Below are 14,955 nucleotides of genomic sequence, written 5' to 3' on the forward strand. Positions count from 1 at the left end.
TTTTACTACTCCTGTTGCACTCTAGGCAACAGTATGGAAAGTACTCCACCTCAAACACATTATATATATGTATAACCCTATGAATAAAGAAAAAAAAATGTAATATAACATTTCTTACATTTGTATTAAAAAACTAAAAACAATTAATTGATGTACATAATTACTATTTAAATTGATAAATATTTGTTTTTCAATCAATAATTAAATAATTTCCTACCCATCACCTCCTCAAACCTATCAGCCCACACCTAAAACATACAAAAATGCCATAGTTTACATATTAATCACTTAACTTCCCACTCTACATCCTTACAAATCTAGCATCCTGCAATTAATATATAAGTAAAATAAATCAGTACTCCATATTTTACATAATTTAAAAATAATTAAATAAGTAACAATTAATAATCAATTGTTAATTAACTATTACTTAATCAACTAACTTCTGACCCCAGAGCCCTACAAACCTGGCAGCTCACAACTAAAATTATAAGTAAACTGAACAAATATTCAATAAATTACATAATACAAAATCAACAAAGTAATAAACAATCAATAATTAATTGTTAATGAATTGTTAACTAATAATTCAATATCTTCTTACCCAATAGCCCTACAAACCTAGCTGCCCGCAAATAACATAACAAAAATAAATCAATGCTACATAATTTACAAAATAAATATCAATCATATAACTGAATACAATTCATGAAATATTTCATAATCCATTATTACTGAATGACATTATTTACTACTAAAATGCAATAATAAATCATAAATCACATGAAATTGCAAGCTATTGTTTAAAAAAAAAAAAATTGTTGTTTAAATTGTATTTTTCCAGAGTCAGTCATGCTCAGAAAAGAGGGTAAAGAATGTTGGCCCTCATTACAACCCTGGCGGTCGGTGTTAAAGCAGCGGTAATAGCGCAAACAGGCCGGCAGAAAAAAAATGGGATTATGACCGTGGTGGAAACTGCCAACATAGACAGTCACTTTAACACTCCGACCGCCACGGCGGTAGAAACAAACACTGCGGCGGTAACCGCCAACAGACCGGCGGAAGACAAAGTACCGCCCACCGTATTTCAAGGTGCCTATCCGCCACCTTTTCCGGGGCAGAACCAACGCGATCATAAGCACAGTGGAAACATTACACAGAAGGGAAAACACTCACCTCTCAACACCCAACGAGGAACCAGGACGCCATGGAGCCTGAACTTCAGGTGTTACCTATGGTGGTTTACCTCCTCTTCTACTAGGAGTATGAACGGCGGCGGCAGCGACTACAGTGAGTACTGCACCTACAACACAGGGGAGGCGGGAGGAAAGACAGTGACACACACTCGGAACACCCCACCCTCACCCTCACACACAACAACATATACACAAATACATGCATCAACATTACATATACACCCCCCCACCCCCTGGAAGAACGCAAGGATAAAAGTAAATGATAGTAATTATTGTAATCATTAAAAATCCACTAGTCAAAAGTCAAAATTCAGTATATACAAATATGTACACCAACTACACAAGTCCGGATAGTGTACCAATCATTGTCCGTGGACCACTGGGCCCAAAATGCATGGGTGAAGCCCACACATGATACCTGACTCGAAATGGAGAGGACACTGCTGGGGCATCAGATCGAAAATACACAGGCAACTCTGGGGTAGGGGGAGGGGGAGGGGGGAACCTCAGCCAGATGAATGCACAACACCACTGCTGCACAGGGGGGGCTCCATGCCCATTGCTGTATCCTGGGGAGTGCAAAGCCACAGTCTCTCAAGTCTCTCAAGTGGGTGGTTTGCCCACTGCTCTATCCTGGGGAGTGCAAAACCACATTCTCTCAAGTCTCTCCAGTGGGTGGTTTGCCCACTGCTTTATCCGGGGAGTGCTAAGCCACAGTTTCTCAAGTCTCTCCAGTGGGTGGTTTGCCCACTGCTTTATCCTGGGGAGTGCCAAGCCATAGTCTCTCAAGTCTCTCCAGTGGGTGGGTTGCCCACTGCTTTATCCTGGGGAGTGCAAAGCCACAGTCTCTCAAGTGGATAACAGTCTCCACTGGTTCTGGAGGGGGCCTGGTGCCCTGAGTGCTTCATCCTGCCAAGGACTGAGGTAGTGGATGTGATACTCCCCTGGTTCTGGAGGGGGCATGGTGCCCAGAATGCTCAAAGTGCAGTGTGGCCGGTACAATTCCCTCACCTGGGTGTGCATGCCACGAGATTGGAGAGGTTCAGGTAGCATGATACGCCATGGAGGCAGCAACATACCCCACACTGCTGCGGCTTCGCATTCCACCTGCAGGTGCAAACAGTGATGGAAGTCATGCCTCATGGAAGCTGCCCAGGGTCCAGGAACTCTCCTCCAGGTTCAGACGACTGACCACTGGAGATGGTAGCCATGTCAGCTGTGGTGCCAGTGTCCGAGGAACCTGGCGGTGTCTGTGGCGGTGGTGCTTGCGGCGGTGTCTGTGGCAGCGCTGCTTGCGGCGGTGTCTGTGGCGGCAGTGCTTGTGGCGGTGTCTGTGGTGACGGTGCTGGCGGCAGTGTATGGGTCAGCACCGGCTGAGAGAAAAAGCAGGACGTCTCCTGCAGCCTCGGACGGCTGCCCACTGGGAAACAGGCTGTGGACTGTCGCTGTGGCTGTAGACATGCCGGGGGGGTGCAGGTGGCAGTGTAGGTGGCGGTTGTGGTGGCGGGGAAGCTAGCAGTGTTCACCGCCATACAGGTTGGCGTGGTCATGGACAGAAAGTGTGACACTGGTCCCTCAGTCTGTGCCACCATGCCCTCTCCTGACCTGCTCTTCAGCTTTTGGCCGTTACCCAGCTTTGATGGTGCAATAGCTGTCTTGCCACTATCCCCTTTGATTTTTGCTGAGCCCTTGGTGGCTGGTACTTTAGACTTATCCCTCTGGGATGTGGGCACCTTTTTCACCTTGGCAGGTGGCGGAATGTCCTTGCCCTCGCTACGTGGTACACTGGCAGCCCTGATGGGTGGCGCACTCGATGACCCCGCAGTTGCTGGCACCACTGTGCCTGGGGATTTGGTGGCTGATGTGCTGGGCTGGGACCTGGAAAGCCTGGGCCTAGGTGAAGGACGGAGGGAGGTGTAGGGAAGAGGTCAATGTTAGCCAGGAAGAGTTTTTTAGACACACTGGGATGGGAAGATGGAGGGGGTTGGGAGTGGAGGTAGGGGTAGTGGTTGTAGGAGGTGTACGTCTGCTGAATTTGGGTGAAGGTGCATGGGCCGGAGGCTGTTGTGAAGTGGATGGCTGTTGGGTGGGTGTGTGCCTGCATTTGTGTACTTTGGGAGGAGGGCTCACTGACACACTGGGAGAGGACACAGGGGATCTGTGAATGGTAGTGGGGGTGGTGAGTGCATGTGAGCGTGTATGGAGATGGGCGTGCTGGTGATGGAGGTAGTGACTGAGGATATAGTGCATGCAGGTGTGAGTGGAGACGAGACAGGGAGGGAGTAGGAGGACGTAGAGGAGGGGGACACAGTGGAGGCAGTGGATGTTGCTGTGACTGCATGGGGATGGTGCTTGTGTCTGTGCCTGTGGGATGTGGGGTGCTTATGTTTGCCTGAGCCACTCTTGTGTGTTGATATGTGTGCATGCTGGTCTGATGGTGTGCTTGGGATAGGCTGAGGTACAGGGGATTGGGTCTGGGTGGAGGAAGTTGGAGGGGGGAGGCTAGACACAGGGACAATGGCTGCCATCAGTGCTGAGGCCAGAGCCTGAAATGCTCTCTGTTGGGCTGCCTGCCGAGAATGAATGCCCTCCAGGTATGCATTTGTTTGTTGCAAATACCTCTCTACACCCTGGATGGCATTCACAATGGTAGATTGTCCAACAGTGAGGGATCTCAGGAGGTCAATAGCCTCCTCACTGAGGGAAGCAGGGCTGACTGGGGCAGGGCCTGAGGTGCCTGGGGCGAAGGAGATGCCCACCCTCCTGGGTGAGCGGGCACAGGACACACGCTGAGGGGCTGCTGGGAGGGTGGTGATGGTAGGGGGGGTGGCGGCTGTACCTGTTGATGCGGTGGGCACAGAGGTGCCTGCCACCGCAAGGGAGCTCCCATCAGAGGAGTCGTCGCTGTCGCTGCTGTCTGCTCCTGTCCCCGCCGTGGAGCTCCCCTCGCACTCCGTCCCACTGGTGGCTTCAGACTCCGTTGCTTCACCCTCCAGGGCCAAGTGGGTTACAGCTCCCTCCCGCTCCGGTGCCAATGCTCCTCCGTCTGATGATGCTATTGCACACAAGAACAGGGAGACCACAAAAAGGGGAGGAGACAGAAGAAAGACATGTTCAGTGCATGCAACACCACTACCGTTGACGGACACAACACACATGGAGCAGCCCTCTGCACTACGCCATGCAGTGACAGTTCCTAGAAATTTCAGCTGACCCTGGAGTTCGAGGCCTAAGACCAATTGCTGCACACCTGGAAGTCACAGGAGCCTGACTAGGTGTAGATGGTTCTTAACACTGGTGGGGTTGGGGTGCCACATAGCCTGCCACACAAGGTACCTTGCCTACAAAGTTCGCCCTGGCCTAGGGAAACCCACTACCCACCTCCCCACCCAGACACCTTGTAATGCGTGCAGAGTCATCTGAATGAGAGTGTACTCACCCCCTTGTGGCTGCTATGATGCCCTCAAGCGCCCATCCAACTCCGGATGGGCCACCGCCAAGATCCGGAACATCAGGGGGGTCATGGTGCGACAGGCACCCCTCCCACGTTGGGAGGCCATCCCCAGCTGGGCATCCGCCGTCTTCTTGCTTCAGCGGCGCAGGTCCTCCCATCTTTTACGGCAGTGGGTGCTCCATCTGTGGTAGACCCCCAGGGTCCGGATGTCCTTGGCGATGGCACGCAAAATACCCTTCTTCTGGTGGGCGCTGAACTAGAGGAATGGCACAGGGGGAAAGGAAATGACTTACCGGTCCGGACCGTCATACTCATTGCCCACCAGTCCCCACCCATGCCCTGATGCACATACACTCAGTAACCGCACATGCAGGCCTCAGCCCCCCATGTATCTTCCATTCACACCACTCAAAACAAGCATTGCCCATGCAGCATGCTCACAGTGTACTCACCTGTTTGTCTGGAGGACCGTACAGTTGCGTGTACTGGGGGAGGACCCCATCCACTAGTTTCTCCAACTCCTCAGAAGTGAAGGAAGAGGCCCATTCCCCAGACACTGTAGCCATCATCACTTCCAGACACAGGTCACAGCAGCACTTGCAGTGTAGGTCCTCTCCTGTTGAAGGTCAGGTATCAAGTGAGGGAACAGCCAGAAAATGGCGGTCACGTCCGCGGCGGTGCGTACCATCACCGCCGGCGTACGTCTTCATTGGCTCCTGGGACCCATAGGGCCCAATGTTAACCAATGCACATTTGTGCTGCGGTCCTCGACCGCCCACCGCGACGGTGTACAACGCCAGCGCAGTTACCTCATATACCCTTGTCCCACCTTACAGGTCAGGCAGCCGCCATTTCAGGAGGCCACATGGGATGAATGTTAACTGCGCCACACCTATCTGGGCCGGGAATATAGATAGATACCGGCACATTGCGGATTAATAATGTTTCTGCAAATAACAAATTGTGATATCTCAGTGTTGGCTGACTCTGTGCTCGCTGTTCTCGTCCATAGAGCACGTCGGCTGGGGCAGGTGATGAGATGGCAGCATCCTCTGGTGTATAGACGGCTGGTGCACCTGTCGACAATGGAAGAGAGACACATCCTAGTCACATCCAGACTTGATCGTGCAACAATCCAGGAACTGTGTGCCCAGTTGGAGCCAGACCTGATTTCATCTATCCGCCATACCACAGGAATCCCCCTCTAGTGCAGGTCCTGTCTGTACTCCATTTCCTGGCCAGTGGGTCTTTTCAAACAACAGTGGCCATGGCATCAGGGATGTCCCAGCCAATGTTCTCTAACGTGTTGTCCAGAGTGTTGTCTGCCCTGCTGAAACACATGCGCAGCTACATCGTTTTCCCCTCAGGTGGAGGATTTGCCCACAGTTAAAGGTGACTTCTATGCCCTGGGACATATCCCCAACATCATTGGTGCCATTGATGGGACACATGTGGCATTTGTAACCCCCCCGCAGGAATGAACAGGCGTATAGAAACCAGAAGAGCTACCATTCGATGAATGTGCAGATGGTGTGTTTGGCACACCAGTACATCTCCCATTTGAATGCCAAGTATCCTGGCTCTGTGCATGACTCTTACATTTTCAGAAATAGCAGCATCCCTTATGTGATGGGGCAACTCCAGAGGCACTGTGTGTGGCAAATAGGTGAGGGCAAGGTCCCAATACAGTTGACATAGGTGTCTGGGTATGGGACTGTCCCTAAGGGTTACTGTGTGTCTAACAGATATCCATCGACATTTACAGGTGACTCTGGTTACCCCAACCTGTCATGGCTGCTGACCCCAGTGAGGAATCCCAGGACAAGGGCAGAGGAACGCTACAATGAAGCATATGGGTGAACTAGGAGGGTGATCAAATGCACCTTCGGCCTCCTGAAGACCAGATTCCGGTGCCTCTATCTGACAGGTGGCTCCCTATACTACTCACCGAAGAAGGTGTGCCAGATAATCGTGGCCTGCTGTATGCTGCATAACTTGGCTTTGCGATGGCAGGTGCCTTTTCTGCAGGAGGATGGGCCAGATGGTGGTCTTGTGGCAGCTGTGGAGCCTGTGAACAGTGAAGAAGAGGAGGCAGAAGAAGAGGATATCGACAACTGAAACAACATCATCATGCGATACCTCCAGTGAGACACAGGTAAGAAGATGGAACTGCTTCCCACATCTCATACTGTTGTTTGAGCTAGCATAAGTCTGTCATTTTCACTCAGTGAATGGACCCTGACTTGTCACTTTGACTTTCCATTTCACAGATTTGGGTCCCACTTTGTGCCCTCTGCTATGTTTACTCCTGGCCTACAGCTGTGTTACATTGGTATGTGACTAAGTAAATTGACATTGCTATATTCCCTAGTTATTGCAATTACACATTTGTGAAAGCACAGACTGACTCCAGATTGTTTTGTGATTGAAGTGTGTTTATTCCTGTGCAAATAAGTGGAGGGGGTTGTAAAATGGGCTGGGGTGATGGTGGAGGAATGTCCATGGCAGAGTGCAGTCTATTTGTTTCACAGGTGTATTGTCCAAAGGGGCATAGGAAGTGGAGCAATGGCAGTTTAAGGATGGACAGAGTGACATAGTGGGACAGATAGGTGACATTCAGGGGGTTCTTATTTCCTGGAGGGGGTCTTGGCAATGTTCTCTGTCTTCTTTCTAGATCTCAGGGACAGTTTGCGGGGTGGTTCTCCATCTGCAGTGGGTAGGGTGCTGGTGTCTTGTTGTTTCTGTGGCAGTGCCTCCTGTCCAATAGCGCCGGCGGAGGTGGAGGGCTGTTCATCGTCCAGGCTAGTGTCAGGGGCCCCTTGTTTTGCCACTGTGTCCCTCCTGGTGTTGGGAAGGTCTGCCAGCATGCCTGCAATGGTGACCAGGGTGGTGTTAATGGACTTCAAGTCCTCCCTGATCCCAAGGTAGTGTTCCTCCTGCAGCCGCTGGGTCTCCTGAAACTTGGCCAGTACCGTTGCCATGGTCTCCTGGGAATGATGGTAAGCTCCTGTGATGTTGGAGAGTGCCTTGTGGAGTGTCGGTTCCCTGGGCCTGTCCCCCCGTCACACAGCAGTCCTCCCAGTTTCCCTGTTATCCTGTGCCTCTGTCCCCTGAACTGTGTGCCCACTGCCCCAGGTCCCTGGTTTTCTTGGGTTGGTGGGTTTGCCTGGGTTCCCTGTAGTGGTGGACACACTGCTGATTGACATGTCCTGGGGACAGAGGGATGGGCCCACTGGGTGGGTGCTGTGCTGGTGTTTCCTGAGGGGGAGGCTCTGTGGTGGCTTGTGACAGTGGCAGGGGAACCGACTGTCACGAGGTCATCTTGATCCAGGCGTGCAGAGCTGTTGCCATTACTGTGGGCCTTTTCTGTGGGGGGACTGGATATGTCTGGCACCTCCTGTCCGGTGACGTTGGGTAGGGGTCCTGTTGGAGTGTAAATGCATAGTTATTGTATCTGTGTGTGCCATTGTGTGCAATAGGTGAGTGACCATCTACTACAGTGCTTGCATTATTGGCTTGGTCCTCGTGTGATTGGTGATTTTGGGCCATGAGTGAGTCTCTGTACTGGACATGCTTTGGTGATGGTTGTACATGCATTGGTGTTACATGCAGGGCTTGGTTTTAGGATGTGTGGGTTGTGTTGGTGGGGTATCTGTGGGGTGATGGGTGTGAGGGTGAGGGTGGGAGTATGTGATGGCATGCAGGTAGGGGGGATATAGTAGTAAAGATGTGCCTTACCAGAGTCCAGTCCTCGTGCTACTCCTGCGAGGCCCTCAGGATGCAGTTTTGCCAAGACCTGGCCCTCCCATGTTGTTAGTTGTGGGGGAGGAGGTGGGGTTCCACCGCCAGTCCTCTGTACAGCAATCTGGTGTCTGGATACCACGGAACGCACCTTCCCCCGTAGGTCATTCCACCTCTTCCTGATGTCATCCCGTGTTCTTGGATGCTGTCCCACTACGTTTACCCTGTCGACAATTCTTCGCCATAGCTCCATCGTCGTTGCAATGGATGTCTGCTGCACCTGTGATCCGAATAGCTGTGGCTCTACCCGGACGATTTCCTCCACCATGACCCTGAGCTCCTCCTCAGAGACCCTGGGGTGTCTTTGAGGTGCCATGATGTGGTGTGGGTGATGTGTGAGGTGGTGTCTGTTGTGATGTGTGAGGGGATGTGTTGGTGTGTGTTGTTTGAGGTGCGTGGATGTTGTGTAAGTGATGGTGTTGTGTGTCTGTGGATGCTGGTGTTGTTTTTGGTGGTGTCTCTCTTTGGCCTGCTTTCAATTTTCCGGTAGTAAGGGTTTGTGGGTAATGTGGGTGTGTGTTTTATAGTGGTGTGAGTGTGTTGGTGTGGTGTGTGTATGTGTATCAGGTGTGTATATTTTGAATTGTCCAATGTGGTTGTGTTTTGTAAATGTGTGTGCATTTTGAGCGCTGCGGTGTGTACTGCCAATGGTTTACCGCGGTTGAAAGACAGCTGCGTTGATTCGTGGGTCATGATAGTGTGGGCGTATTCTTGTTGGCGTGATGGTGTCGGTTTTGTTATCGCCAGTTTATCACTGACCTTAGGTGTGGCGGACTTCTGTGGGTGTCTGTTTTGTGGCGGATTCCGAGCTGTGGGTCGTAATACCTGTAGCGGAATTCCACGTCCGCAGCGGTATGTTGGCGGTCTTCTGCACGGCGGTAAGCGGGATTTACCACCAGGGTTGTAATGAGGGCCATTGTCTCTTCATTATTTGGTGCTCGAATCAATGAAAGGAAAATACATAACAAAAATTACCTAACAAATTTAGAAGAAAAAAACATTTAGTCAGAATTATAGATGGACAGGGATCCCAAGGCCAACATAAAATCCATAATCCAACCACTATCCCTCCCGAGGATGAATCCAAACTTCCTGAAATCTTGTCACAGCTTTGAGGACTCTAGCCTTTGATATATCTGACTCAAGACCAAGAATTTGACAAATCAGATCCCACCACTCCGTTTTGTTTGGGGGATCAGCAAGACAGTTTGAAAACATATGCAACAAATCAGCTGCCTGGGTTCCGTACTTAGGGCAAAAGGTCTTATCTGAGCCTTGTCTTAAGGACCATTTTGAAAACTTTTTAGGAGTGTTGTACAGCATATACACAGTCATAAATTGCTTTATTTTTAAGCTTACAGAAAGCACTGAGCTTTAGGAGCTATCTCTAAGTTTAACATCCTACTCCACTTGGAGACCTATATAAACAAGTAAGAATATGAATATCAAAGACGAAAAAACGTAATCCTGCAATTGAAGCATTTAAAAACAAATTGTGAGGGAGATCATAAGTAGCCAGCGAGCGGAACCCATCAATGTTATACAGCTGTCGAATCATAGTAATCCCAGCTCTGACCCATGTTGTGCTAGCAGCATCCTGGAATATAGCAGGAAGCACTAAGTTCCCCCAAAGTGGTTTGTATACATGCATTAAAGAGAGAGAAAAGTTATAGCAAATATCCCTCCAAATATGAATGATGTCATTAATACCCTTGAACCAAGCTCCTGTATGGAAGTTATTATCGGAGAGACTTAAAAGAAAAAACCTGGCTTCTGGCCCCAGTGCTAGTTGGTATCCCAAAAAGAACAAATTCAGTTCACGCCCTGTGAGCAGATTACAAAACTGATCATTGAAAGCAGCCCAGAAGTAGAGCTTGAAGTTAGGGAGATGGAACCCACCCTGAGTGTATGGGAATTTCTGTAGATAAATATCCCGCCTGGCTTCCCTATAGCCCCAAATAAAACTTCCAATAGCACCCTCCGGGTACTTAATAAAAGAGCTAGGGACCTAAAGTGGAATAGCTCGAAATACAGTTGGCAGTACCTTTCCCCAAATTACCACCGACCGCCAGGGTCGTAATGAAGGCCTTTGTGTAGGAGTCAGCTAACTTGTATAATTCAGTGTAGTATTACCACATGGTGTTATAAATGGGGTCTTTGGTTGGCAGTCAGATTACCCCCTGTCCAAGCAAGGACTCTCACTCAAGTCAGGGTAAAGGAGAATCACCCTCAGTTAAACCCCACTCACCCCCTTGGTAGCTTTGGCACAAGCAGACAGGCTTAACTTCAGAAGCAATGTGTAAAGTATTTGTACTCACACACACAATAATACAGTGAAAACACTACAAAATGGATACCACACCAGTTTAGAAAAATGGGTAATATTTATCTAAATCAAACAAGACCAAAACGACAAAAATCTAACATATGCAATGATTTTTCAAAAGAAAAAGGCCCTCATTACGACCCTGGCGGTCAGCGGTGATTTAGGGAAAGGTACTGCCAACAGGCTAGCGGGTACCTTTTCCCAAATTATGACATTGGCGGTTTGGCTCAAGCCAAACCGCCAATGTACCACTCCGGCCACCAGGGTGGTAACAGCCGCTGGGCTGAAGACTTCGGTCACCAGCCCGGCAGCCTTCACAATCCCACCCTCTGGATTATGACCCCGCCTACAGCCATGGTTTTTGTGGCAAGTGTATTGCTATGAAAACCATGGAGGTAGGCATGCCCACTCTCCCCCTCCTGAGTGTCCTCCCCCTCCCTCTGCTGCCCCCCCACATTTACACACCCATACGCACACACATACACAATCATACACACAGGCATACCCACACCCACCCATGCATGCACTCATTTACACCCACACACCGCAACACACACCAACATACATTGTCGTGCACACGCATTCACAACACACAACATACACATACACTCACATTCAGTCATTCACACACGCATTCAGCGTGACTCACACCCGCATGCATACATACAAAAACAGACACCCCCCACACACACAACACCCTCACACATGCACACACCACCCCACCCCCTGACCCCCCACTCCTGGTGGAGAACCCGACTTACCTGCTTGCAGGGGGTCCTCCGGCAGGAGACGGGACGCAGCACTGCTGTCAGCAGCAGCGTCCGCCAGCAAAACACCGCCAGGCAGTGTCATGGCTCAGGAGTGCCACCTTACCACCGTCCTCGGCCATGACCATCAACGGTATTCCACCAGCCTTCTGGTGGAATTCCGTCAAGGGTCATAATGCGGGTGGGCGGCTGGTAGCCACAGCAATGGTATGTTGGCGGCCGTCGCCGTGGCGGTAAGCAGCATTTGCCGCCAATGTCATAATGAGGTTCTAAGAGTCTTAATCCTCAGAAAACAGTGAGAATGCTGTTGTTACACAAAGTACCTGGTTAGCGTCAATAATAAAGCCGCATGGGCAAGTGTGCGTCGGAAAAAGGTAGCGATGCATCGATTCCTTACTCGCAAGTGAGGCCGTGTTTCGTTTCCTTCTCCAGTTGGGTCGGCGATGAACTGTTTTTCTCCCTCACAAGAGAGCGATGCATTGATTTCCGGATGGGGAACCTTGGATCCGCGCAGAGTCGGGTTGACCTGGATGCCCAGAGAAGATGTGAGGAAAATCCAGTCACACGGTTTTAGAAAAATGCACAGCATGGGGTTTTCCCCATTATCAGTCACCGTAAACTGGTGTTGCGCTTTGTTTCTCGAGCCGCGTTGCATCGATTTCAGCCACGAAGCCGGCGACTCGACGTTTATCAGCCGCATTGTGGAAGGTGCATCATAAATTTCCACGCACGCCGTTCTGTGCATCGATTTTCAGTTCTTGTCTGCCAGCTTCTCCTCTCAAGGGCCCAGGGACTGGATAGGGCACATCTTGGCAGGGCAGAAGTTTCAGCAGAGAGTCCAGGTGCTGGCAGTGGGAAGTCTTTGATGGCCCTGAGACTTCAACAACAGGAAGCAAGCTCAGTTCAAGCCCTTGGAGATTATTCTCAAGTAGGAATGCACAGCAAAGTCCAGTTTTTGTCCCCTTTCACAGGCAGAAGCAGAAACTGCAGGATAGCCCAACAAAGCACAGTTACAGGCAGGGGCAGCACTTTTCCTCAGCTCTTCTTCTGGGCAGAGGTTCCTCTTCATTCCAGAAATGATCTGATCCTCAGGGGTTTTGGGTCCACTACTTATACTCCTTTCTGCCTTTGAAGTTGGAAAACTTCAAAGAAAAGTCTATCTTGTTTGTAAGATCCTGCCTTGCCCAGTCCAGGGACCAGACACACACCAGGGTTTTGGAGACTGCATTGTGTGAGGGCAGGCACAGCCCTTTCAGGTGCGAGTGACCACTCCGTACCTCCCTCCCAGCACAGATGGCTCATCAGGATATGCAGGCTACAACCCAGCTCCTTTTGTGTCACTGTCTAGAGGAGAGGTGCAAGCAGTCCAACAATCAAACTGACTCAGACAGGGAATCCACAAACAGGCAGAGTCACAGAATGGTTTAAGCAAGAAAAGGCCAACTTTCTAAAGGTGGCATTTTCAAACACGCAATCTAAAAACGAACTTCAGAGTTCAGAGACCCTAAACTCCATATTTCTATCCGCTGCCAAAGAGAATCTGCCCTTTAATAATATTTAAAGGCAGCCCCCATGTTAACCTATGAGAGAGATAGGCCTTGCACAGTGAAAACCAAATTTGGCAGTATTTCACTGTCAGGACACATAAACACATTAGTATGTGTCCTACCTTAAACATACATTGCACCCTGCCCATCTGGCTACCTAGGGCCTACCTTAGGGGTGCCATACATGTACTAAAATGGAAGGTTTAGGCCTGGCAAGTGGGTAGACTTGCCAAGTCGACTTGGCAGGTCTGAGCATTGTTTACAGGGCTACTAATGTGGGTGGCCCAACCACTGCTGCAGGCCCACTAGTAGCATTTGATTTACAGGCCCTGTTGACCTCTAGTGCACTGTACTAGGGACTTACTGGTAAATCAAATATGCCAATCATGGAAAGCCAATTACACATACATTTTACATAGGCACATACATATTTTGCACTTTAGCACGCAATAGCAGTGGTAAAGTGCCCAGAGTAACAAAAACAGCAAAAACAGAGTCCAGCACACATCAACAACCTGGGAAACAGAGGCAAATCGTTAGGGGGGACCACGCCAAGGATGCCAAGTCTAACACATGGAATTACCTAAAAGTCTATGCATTTATGCAGAATTACACAAAAATAGTAATTCTGCATGTAGAAATGTTTCCTCCGCACAAAAATGTCCCCTCATATCCAAATGGAGGCAAGGCTAATTTTGCACTAAGAAATAGGCCTGGGCAGAGTTTCCAGAGTTGCACTCTGCGGAATTCTGCGGAGTTGATTGAAAACACAGTGGAATTCCACAGAGGCGGAGTTCCGTGACTGTGGAGTCCTGAATGTGCCCGATCTCAGAAGCGCTAAGCTGCTACCCTGCTTAGCGCTTCCGAGTTCGAGAGCATTCAGGAGAGGGCCGAAGGCAATGAAGGCTGCCTTTTCAGGCCTCTTGTGCACTGACCTGTCCTGTGTGCAGTACACACAGGGCGTGCCCGTGCACAAGAGACCTGAAACTATAGCTTTCGTTCACTGCCTACAGCCCTGGCCTGTGCACAAGAGGCCTGAAACGGCAGCTTTCACTACCTGCGGTTCTGGCCTGAATTCAGACCATGGCAGTTTCATTCCTTGTTTGTGCACCATTATGGACAAACAAGTAAAAAGAAAGGGAAAGTGACAAGGAATTATCTGGTTCCTTCAGAGGGTCCTCGTCACCCTTCCCAGTGGCCTGACACTCTGCCTCTCTCTGTCCCTTGCTCCCGGGCTGCTGGGAGAGGGAGGCCTGGCCCTGGATCCATCACCAGTGAGCACTGCACCCCATTCATGGGCTACCCAGTGCAAACACAGTCTATCTGTGCTTGTGTTGTGTAGCCCATATCTGGACTGTAGTGCACACTTGGCAAGCTGTGCTCAGCTAGCGGGACTAGCGGAGTTTTGGGGTAAACTCCACGCTCCAAGCAGAGCGCAAAGTGCCAAAAAACTTCATTAGCTTCCATCCCTACTAAGAAACTGTGCGAAATGCAACAGAGTGTTAATCGCAGTTCGAGCAGCCAAACATGCGCACTATGGTGGTCATTCTGACCCTGGCGGTCTTTGACCGCCAGGGCGGAGGACCGCGGGAGCACCGCCGACAGGCCGGCGGTGCTCCAATGGGGATTCCGACCGCGGCGGTAAAGCCGCGGTCGGACCGGCACCACTGGCGGGGTCCCGCCAGTGTACCGCCGCCCCATTGAATCCTCCGCGGCGGCGCAGCTTGCTGCACCGCCGCGGGGATTCCGACCCCCCCTACCGCCATCCAGATCCCGGCGGTCGGACCGCCGGGATCCGGATGGCGGTAGGGGGGGTCGCGGGGCCCCTGGGGGCCCCTGCAGTGCCCATGCCACTGGCATGGGC

General features: G+C 50.5%; 1 protein-coding gene across 2 annotated transcripts in view; it reads right to left on the reverse strand.

Moving 5' to 3' along the window:
* Window positions 1–14,955, reverse strand: part of LOC138246549 (sialic acid-binding Ig-like lectin 11) — a 239,411-nt gene that overhangs the window by 11,764 nt on the left and 212,692 nt on the right. The window lies entirely within an intron of this gene.

Source organism: Pleurodeles waltl, chromosome 7, assembly GCF_031143425.1.
Source record: "Pleurodeles waltl isolate 20211129_DDA chromosome 7, aPleWal1.hap1.20221129, whole genome shotgun sequence".
NCBI lineage: Eukaryota > Metazoa > Chordata > Amphibia > Caudata > Salamandridae > Pleurodeles > Pleurodeles waltl.